We start from the raw sequence: 10,182 nt of genomic DNA, 5'->3' as shown, positions 1-10,182 counted from the left end.
AAAAATATTTTATTATTTCACATAGTTTTTCAATACTTGTAAAATCAGATTATAGTGTTTATAAAGTTTTAAAACATGATAAGACAGCCAACTTTGATAATTGTTCAACAAAACGAGACGTGCCTTATATAGAACTTCATTTACTCGATTAGTAATATCTAAATATTCAATTTATCAATCTCATAGACAAGTTGTTTAAATATTAATTTACAGTTTCAAACACAATTTCAATTAACGTCAAACATAATTCAGTTGACCATATCTTTTAATCCGTTCATCGAAATCACGCGATTTCTAAATGAAAAGTAATTAATTTTTCGATAACTTTCCAATGACATGCATATCATATACTTTATATCAGTAGCATATGTATCAAATTCGTGATTCATCATAAACTATTTAATGAAAAAATTAAAGCATACAAGCATGCATAAACATATATACTCGAGCACTAGACATGGATACACTATTAATATATAAAAGATAAGATATGAATGCTCACATATCAATATTGTGATTCAATATTGCAGGAAAGTACGTAGACGCAACGGAGATGATAAACACTAGGTTTGACTTGCGAACAATACCCACAAACATTACCCATAACTTCCATAGCTATAACCCATAATTTCCTTAGTTATAAACCGGTCTGAAACCCGAATTACAAACACCCGTATATAACTCATATTAATATATTACCTCTAATATTTTGAAAATACTAATAAAAATATAATGGATACGGAGAAGAAAACAAATAATATGTATGTGTGTTTCTTTGTAAAATCCTCCCCGAAGCACAAAGATCAATTTATATTTATACTAGTAAATAATTAATATAATAATAATATAATAATATAATAATATAATATAATATAATAATATTAAAAAAATAAAACGTGGGATATATCACATATTAGCTGTCATTTTTGTTCCTACATGCCGACACTCTTGGTTTATTATAACTCTGTGTTTTCACGAACTCCTATTTCGTACCCCGTTCTTAATAATTGACGGTTAAAAGTATAAATAAAAAATACACTTTTTATAATTGAATACATATATTTATTTTGGTCTTAAGCTTTATAAAACTAGTTGTAAAAAGGTCCATATATTTATAAAGAATGCAATATACGTTCGATGTAGAGTGTACGTACTAGTCTGCTGATCATTCCGTGCCACCGTAAATCACGGAATTCATTTAATCGAATGAATGAATTTTAATGTTTTAAAAAGTCGTATTTATTAAATACTTCAGGGTTATTTTATGTAACTTGTAATTAATAATTTATATCATGTCGCTTTCATATGAATAGTAAATTAGTTAATTTCGTTTCATTTACTATTCACATGAATAGTAAATGAATTAATTTTAATTCAACTATTTAAGTTACATTGTTGTACGTTGTGCTTTACAACTTGTACATCTTTGATTTAACTTCGTGTCTGTAACATCCCGCCTTTTTCTGTTTACTTTTCCGTTTAACTATTTAAATTCCGTTATATGATTATGACATCCCTCGTTAATACGCGTTTTAAAAATATATCGTTTAGGTAATTCACGCACCCGCAACCGAACTCGAGGGACTAGTTTCGCCAAAGTGCCAAAGAGGTGACTAGCTTTTGACTAGTCACCCCACCAGCTATCTTTTTCTTTTTCATTTCCCTTTTCTTCTTCTACTTCCATATTTTCTCTCAATTCTCCAATTTCAAGAATCATCATCTAAATCAAATCGAGCAAGCATCCATCTAAACAAATTGCATATTCGGAATCCTCTCATCTTCCTCTTCGATTCCATACCGATTTCATCAAGTTTGGGTAACTTTCTTAAATCACTAGATTTTGTGTTCTTGATATTTTTAACTTATAAAGTTGTTAATTAGTGTCTATGGCTCAAGTCTAACATGATTATATGATTATATGCTCGATTTCGTTATTTGAAGTAACTAGCTTGAATATGAACTTTGGTGTGTTTGATTTGTGTTGGTCCCTTAATAACAACAGGAGTATTGTAGAGGGGGGTGAATACAATTACTTTTCAATTAATTAAATAGTTAAACTCGATTATGTATTCAAGCATGCAAATTAGATAGAGTCACAGGTAATTTTCAACGGTTATTCTTTATTGATTGAATCACAAAGAATTACAACTATCCTTGGTGGAATGATAGTTGGTTGATACAGAATACCTAGGTTATAGCTAAGAGGTAAACTAAAAGCTATTACACGTTTAGGACTCTAAATAATGAAACCCACACCACTAGTTGATACAACAGTGAATACAACAATATATAGTAGTCCTATTGTCCGTGTAATTAATCTATTGTCCACTAGTACATTGGATGCCTTGTACTTGTGGGGACAATTGTGTCAGAAGGTGTGCTCTCCTTCTTTCCTCTTAGGTAGCTATTTGCAGGAACACACCAATTTGGTTTGGCACTACCATTTGATTTAAACAAATGGAATGTTGTGTTCCCTAGGTATGAATAAAGTATAACACATGTCTGCACATTCGTTCCACTTCTGCATTCCCACGTAGTCTTGTAAGGTCACTTGTCAGCCGCCGACTCCTGTCCTTTTTTGTTCAACTTTGTCTTCGACTTCTGTTGAATAGTGCGTTGATGTAGACCACTCTGGGAAAATACCATGCTTGTAATGGAGCATGGTTGTCTTGTGTTGTATGCTGCTATCCAGATCTACTAGTTTTTCATATGTTGAGTCACTTGATATTCTTAATTAGCTGAGTACTCATCCTGTGCTGATTCGAAGAATACATTCTACCTTGTGCTGGTAGAACAGCCAGCATACTACACACTCGACACAGCTATATTAGCTGACTGTACATAAACAACATAAACAAACTTGTGATGGCTGCACATAACATTTTAGTGTAAATAAATTACAGTTTTGTCATAATTAAATCCTTAATTATTTTGGGGACTCAACAATCTCCCCCTATTTGATGATGACAAAACCTATGACATATAGAGAAAACACTAAAGCCAGCAACAAGGGAACAAATAAGAATATGCAGTGAGATTGTCCCTTTTTAAGTTTGTTTTGAGATCTTTTGTTGAGTTATCTATATCTTATAATTCGATATGATTTTGAAGATAAACTCATTTCACTTTCATTACAATAGGATATAAACATTAAATACAGTGATAATAGAATGAAAAGTGAGTTAGACAAAAGATTCAATTTAAGCATATAGGAGACTATCTATCTTTATCTTTGTCCATTTCTTCTTCAGATAGCTCCTCTTGTTTGATTCTCCAGGATTCATAGAACAGAATAGGTATCTCAGCAGGGTCAAAAACAGGGATAGAAGGAGGTAGAATGATGGGGCCTCTTCCGGTTGGTCCTTCACCAGTAGATTAATGTCTTTTAAATTTTTGAGAAAGAACCTGTTCTACATCTACTGCTGGTGCATTCCCAAACTTCGTGGCTTTGTTGAAGAGCTGTTGGAGTTCAGATTTAATTCCCTTTTTGATGGCACTATCACTTTTGCTAATAAAATACTCCAGTATCTCCATCCATTCACTAAATCCAAGGGATCTTAACTCATCATAGTTAATCCTTTCTTGAACATTATTCTCCCTCATAACGTTGAAAGCTCTTTTTGACCCTCTGTTCACTTTGATGATCCTGCTCGAATTTGATCTTCTATTCATTACATCACCATATCTGCTCTTGTAATAATGATTAGGAACTTCAATAGTACTGACAGGTTTTATAGGAGCAGTAGCAGGTGCTTTCTCAGCAGCTTCCTTCTCATCAAGTGCCTTATCCTGTTCTTTGACAATGGCTTGAATTAATTTGAGGGACTCAGCCTCTTCCTTTTGATCGGTAGCCAACTTGTATTCTATTTCCTGAAGCCTTAATCTCTCAGTAAGTTCATCATTAGCAGCCTCTCTTCTTTGCTGTTCTGCCACTAAGCCTAGCAGATAATCAGTGTGGCTAATTTTTAGAGATCTGACTGCTTCAATCATTTTTCTTCCATCTTCAGTTCTTAGAGCAACCTGATACTCTTTCAGATCCATACCCAGCTGATGAGCTTCATGAAATTGAGCTTTCTCCTTATCAGTGGAGAGCCTTCGACCACTGTTATTCAAATATACACCAATATCAACGCCAAAGGTCAAGGCAGCGATGTAGAGTGGCTGATCAAGAGGATGATGCAGCAATCTGACTTGGCATATTCTTTCATTAAGCTCTGCTTGTCTTTGCTCAAGCAATTCTGGAACAGTGATCTCCAGCCTGTAAGCTTCTCTTTCATCTGGATTCATTCTGAAAAGATTCGGCTCACTATGGTCAACTGAATCATCTTCCCAGGTTCTGTGTTTACCATGACGTTTAGGGGAAGATGGAGGATACATGTTTGATTCATCTATGCCAGATGAACTTACTGAGAATTGATTGACACGGTTATCCTTTGTTCTATTAAAATAAGTGAGAGTCCGAGGAGAGATAGGAGATTGAACAAATAAGTGATCTTCTCTACCCCAGACAGTAAAGTCAGCAGGATCAACCGTATCATCATCTGGTTTTGCACCCAGCTCAACCACCTTGGCTGGGTCTTCAACGCTTGTGACACCCAGCAGCACACTTCTGGCTGGGTCTTCTTTCTCAGCACTCCTTGCTGAGTCTTCAGTACCAGCTAATTGATTAGTATCAGCTGGCACAACTGTCACAGTATCTTCATCAGCTGTCTCAAATAGGGGTCCTTCCCTGAGGGGCTGGTTATCCCTTGGAGTGGATTTCACCCTTTGTTTGTCAATAGGCTTGGGTTCAGCTGATGGTTCTTGTGTTGATACTGGTTCTTGTGGAGACATATAGGGAACAATAGCAAGATGCTCCCCCTGAGTATCATCTTCGTCAAGATTGATTGTTTCTGCTGGTTGTTGCTGTATAGCTGGCTGAGCAGTGGATGTTGGTCGAGGAGATGAGCTGGTTTCTAACACAGCATCTAACCATTTCATAAAAATATCAGCTCTAACTCCTCCCCCTGATCCAGTAGATGCAAGATAATCTTTCATTTCTTCTGGAGTCATTCGTTTAATTCTATCTGCACGCTCAGCATACAACTTTGCCCTCTTTTTGTCGTATTTGATCATGAACTTGGCATTTCTTTTTCGTGCTTCTTTTTTGTAGAGATCAATGCCAGTCAGGTCATCATCAATGTCCTTCTTTTGTTGGGTCAGCCATCTCCTATGATCAATTCTGTAGCGTTTAAGAGCAACATAGGCATCCCATTTGACATTGAAGGCATCATTTAAGTCTTGCTGTCTCTTCTGATATCTCTCAAGTTTTCTTTTCATTTTCCTTTCAATAGACTGAGAGACAAGAAGAGCTTTAGCAACAGCCATATCAGAAACATCACTGGGCTTACTACCAGAACTAATATCATCCACTGATGTAACAGACTCACTGGGTTGAGAACCACCAGCTGCCTGTACACCAGTTTCAGTATGAGCGTTGCTGGGCTTAGTGCCAGAGTCTTGACCATCACCATCACCATCCCTCCTTGGTTGTTTAGGAGCCTTTTCATGCTCATGCTCCCCCTCTGATTGTTTTCTCTTTTTAGATTTACTCTTAGATTTCTTCTTCTCCCCCTTTTTGTCATCAGCAGGGGCAGGAGAAAGAACAGGGGAGACTTGTGCATCAAGATCACTATCTGAGTTGGGAACAGAGAAAGCAAAATTGTTCCAATCAGCAACTTCAGGAGTGAGATGGGCACCAGGATCCACACCAAATTGTCTAAGGAGAAGGTTGGAGGATCTAACTTCATTCCTTGCAACACCCATGGCCATCTGTTCAACCATAGCCCTAACATCACCCTGTAGAGCAGCCAGGCATTGCATATTCTCCACCATTTGAACATAGGCAGAGACAGGAATCATGTTAGCCATTTGTTGTTCCTGCGATTCCAATCTCTCATGCAGAACAGCATTTTCTTCATTAAGAAACAGGACTCTGCGATTGGCAGCCTCCAAATCAGCTTTAAGGCTAGCAATGTCCTCCATGTACTCATTGTGAGAAAGGATTCGCTTCTTTAATTCCTCCTCCCCTTCTAGTTGCTTGACAATGGCTGATACTGCAAGATCAGCAAAAGCACGTATCTGTCCTAGCTGGGCCTCAATATTTGAAGAGGTCACTTGCCCAGCATTTTGGATGGCTTGAGTTACACTATCATCAATAGCAGTGCGAATGGTGTTTTGGAGATCTGGTGTAACTTCTCTGAGTGTCCTAAGTACAGCGAAGGTTGAAATATCAGCCACCTCATCAGCATTAAATTTAAGATAGCTGGTTGAGGGCTGGTCAGAAGCAGCTGACACGAGAGTACTTATGTGGGGTGGTGGAGGTGGAAGGTCAGGAGCTGACTCGTCACCATGATCACCATCATTTTTACCTTCACCCGAAGGTTTAGAACCACTAGTATCCTTGTCAGCATGAAGATCAGTATCATCTGTGAGATCCACTGGTTTTTCTTTGGAATCAGTCACATTATCATGAGTGGCTGGTTCATCCTTACCAGTACCTTTATCAGCATCATCATCAGAAGAAGAAGATGATGAGGAAGAAGCTGATGAATCAGAAGGTACTGGCGAATCAGGAATATCTTGCATAACATATTTACCAGTAGAGGGATCCCTGATGAACTTGAGAGGCCTCCATGTACCAGGCCATGGAGAAGCAGCTGGAGCCATGCCAAAATAGTGATAAAATGGCTGCTCGTTTATCTGCTCTAAAGTAGCCAGCCTCTCATAAACTTTTTCTCTAGCTGGTTGGTCAAGCTGAGACAATAGTTCAGTCAGCTCCTCGCAAGGCAATTTGCTGGCTGATACTATGGCAGTTTGAGGATCAAAAGTTAGCTGATCCACCAGCAGAGCAACTCTGGGAGTGATAGATGCTCCCCGATAGATGAAGTTAGGGACAACTTCATCAGGATCTGGCACCTGGCACACATAGGGTTTCTTCTCAGCAGAAACAGTAGCCTGAGAAGAGTCAGTAGTGGCAATAGCAGAGGTACCAGCATCCATAAAGGGTTTCGTAGAACCAGTAGCATCGTTGAGTAACTGTGCAGCATCTCCAGTAGTAGCATCAGTATCCACCGTTGGTTCTGTGGGAACATAGCCAACATAGCCAGCATTAACAAAATCAGGACCCTCCAGAACAATATCATCCTCTGAACCAGAATCTGATGGAAAAGTAGCACTTTTACCAGCATCCAGGATAACATCAGATGGAAAAGTAGCACTTGTATCAGCTTCCATGATAACATATTGTGCATCGGTAGCAGCAGCAGACGTAATGTCACCCTTTGGTTCAGTGACAGGTTCATCAAGTAGAACATCCTTGACAATATTGTCAATTACCTTTTTAAGAACAGGAGGATCTACTATGATTTCATCTTCCACTTCAGGTGTAGTAGAGGAAGCAACAATACTGGGAGCAGTATTACTAGCAGCTGTAGAAGCAACAGTACTAGCATCAGCACCACCAGTAGGAGAAACAGTAGCACCAATACCAGTAGCAGAGGCAGCAATCTGCTCAGTAGGAATAATAACATCTTTAACTTGCTCCCCCTCTGCCTGTTCATCTACCCTGCTAAGAACTAAAATAACAGAACATTTTATGTTAACAACTATAGAACCAAATAAATTTGACTCAACAATTGCATCTGTTGTTGGTCTCTGGGGACAGACTGGTGATTTGGTCAGCCCTTCGAATGAGACAGAAAAAGGTGTCTGTAAGTACAGCTGTGACTCTGCTGACTCATTGGCGACACATGTTGACCCAGATAGTGTTAGAGTTCTGGCTGGTAATGATGTAGAAGTGAGACTCTTAGCATGATCCGAGTAACATAATGGCTGTGCAGTATCCTGAGCTGGTTCAACACGATGAGGAGCCAGCTCAAGTTTGCTTTGGGGGTCAGGTATGTGCTCTGCTAATTGCACTGGCAGCAGAGGATATAACATGAAGTTCAAATTTGAAAAATGTGGAAGTGTCTGGCTAGAGGAGTATGGGTTGCTACTCTTCTTAACACTAGTTTTAAAACCAGTCAGCTTGGGATCCAGGGTTATACCTTGAACTCCACATTCATTTTTCAAGTCAGCAGATAAAAGATTTTTAATTATGTTAGAATTTTCTGCTGTATGGTCTAGAAACGCACCAGGTTCCATAGCCACATCCTTTGCAGGAGCAGCAGTTGAGACTGGTGCAATTCCCCCTGTGGTTTGCGTGGAGCCAGCTCTTGCACGTTTGGATTTGCCTGTTACCAATAAATAGTTAAGCAACGGATTCCAATACTAGAAGTGGGTAGTCAGTATATAAGACTAGGGCTGTTCTTTGTGATCAGAGAGCACTAGATTCTAATACAACTACTGCATTACCAGTATGTGAGACGGTGGCTGTACTAGTTGAGGTAGCTGGCTTCTTCCTCTTGACAGCTGGCTTTCGCTGAAGACCCTCCCCCTCAGCTGGTGCAACACCAGAGGCAGTCAATGGGGCAGCTCCACCCTGAGCAGCTAGATACTCAAGCATTGCTGGTGTCAACGCAGCATATGGAGCAGTAGGCTTATCCTTTGGCATCCCCCCTTGTTTAAGAGGCAGGTCATATGATTTGTCAGCAATCTGCTGGTAAGCTTCACCCAGCTCATTTTCAAAAACAAGGCTCAAAAACCTTGGAAAGGGGATTAGATGTGTTCGTTTGGGTGCAAGCACCATTTCCCTTAACCTTAAGTAGATTTCACTAGCATAATCTATGTTGCGGTTGAACAGCAGCCCGTGACCCATCTTCAACTCATAATCTGAGCATTGATCAAAACTGCCAGATTTGTGACTGATACACTGAGTCAGCAACCCAAAGAAATAATACCATAGTGGTGGCATGTGTTTCCTGAGTGGAGTATGAGATACTGGTTGAGAATAGCCAATGATTTCCAGTACCTCCCTTCGAAACTCATCATTTGTAGGTGAATCTACAAATGGACCATTGTGTAATTGAAGAGCTCGTCGGATGGCGTCAACAGTAATGGAACAGGGTAAGCTGTTAGTCACCATGCCATGAATACATGGAACGTTCTGTTCGGTGGTGGACATGGTGGCAGTATACCAGAATCTGGCCAAACAGGCTGGATATAATCGTGAAGGTACACCGGTAATGGCTCTTGCCAGAGGGGATTGACGGATATAAGAAATCAGCTCTTTATAGCCGGCATTAACTTTCGATTTGGGAACAGAAAGGGCATGAGCAGCATTGCCTCTTGAAAGGCGAATCGTAGAGTGGTCAGGTGCGTTTGCAGCCCTAACAAGATTGGGGTGCAGGTTGAATAGTGGCCCTTGTTCAATTTGTTCCTCTATAGCCGGCGGTGGTTACTGTTCTGGTTGTGATTCCACCGATGCTTGTGGTTGCTCCGATTGTTGTTCCGGTTGCTGGATCTCAGCAGGTGGTGATTGATGTTGTTGTTGTTCTGCCATTGATGATTGTAGAAAGTGAAGATATGAAGATTTGGGGTTTTTTAGAGAGAGAAGTGTGAATTTGAAAACAGAATAACCAAAGGTTATTATTATGGAAGATAAAACACACTTTTAACCGTTGTGATTGGGTGAAAAAGGCAGGAGAGAGAAAGTGACAACTGCTATTAGCAGGCGCGTGGGTAGATGTGACAGATTGGCACACTCGAGGGGACACAGACTGATGATTTGACGTATATACGGCTTGAATAATCATACCTCCCATTCAACATTAAATGCAGCAGGTTTTAATTTTAAAAAAAATTGAAAACCACAAAATAAGTGTTGTATTAAATACAAGATACTTTGTTACATTTAATATGTCATGAATTTAATTTAAATCATTGGAAGTAAATGAGTTTCAGTTTTAAGGAATCATTTAATTTTGTGAGCTATTTATTATTTCAAAAAAAACTTTGAGTAACCAAAATATAAAAGACCTTGTTTTGCTGAGTGTTTTACATGTAGGCAGTAAGATAACAAAAAAAATTGCTTACTGGTTTGCCCTACATGTTGTAGAGCCAGCACACCAACAAAAATTGTCTTTTATTTAAAGTTCAAGCATACCCAGCTCAGAGATGAGATAGTTAAAACGTTTCTCATCTAAGGGCTTTGTGAATAGATCTGCTAACTGCTGGTCTGTTGAAATAAAATGTAGCTCCACG

Source organism: Rutidosis leptorrhynchoides, chromosome 5 (assembly GCF_046630445.1).
Source record: "Rutidosis leptorrhynchoides isolate AG116_Rl617_1_P2 chromosome 5, CSIRO_AGI_Rlap_v1, whole genome shotgun sequence".
Taxonomy (NCBI): domain Eukaryota; kingdom Viridiplantae; phylum Streptophyta; class Magnoliopsida; order Asterales; family Asteraceae; genus Rutidosis; species Rutidosis leptorrhynchoides.
This window is presented reverse-complemented; position numbering follows the sequence as displayed.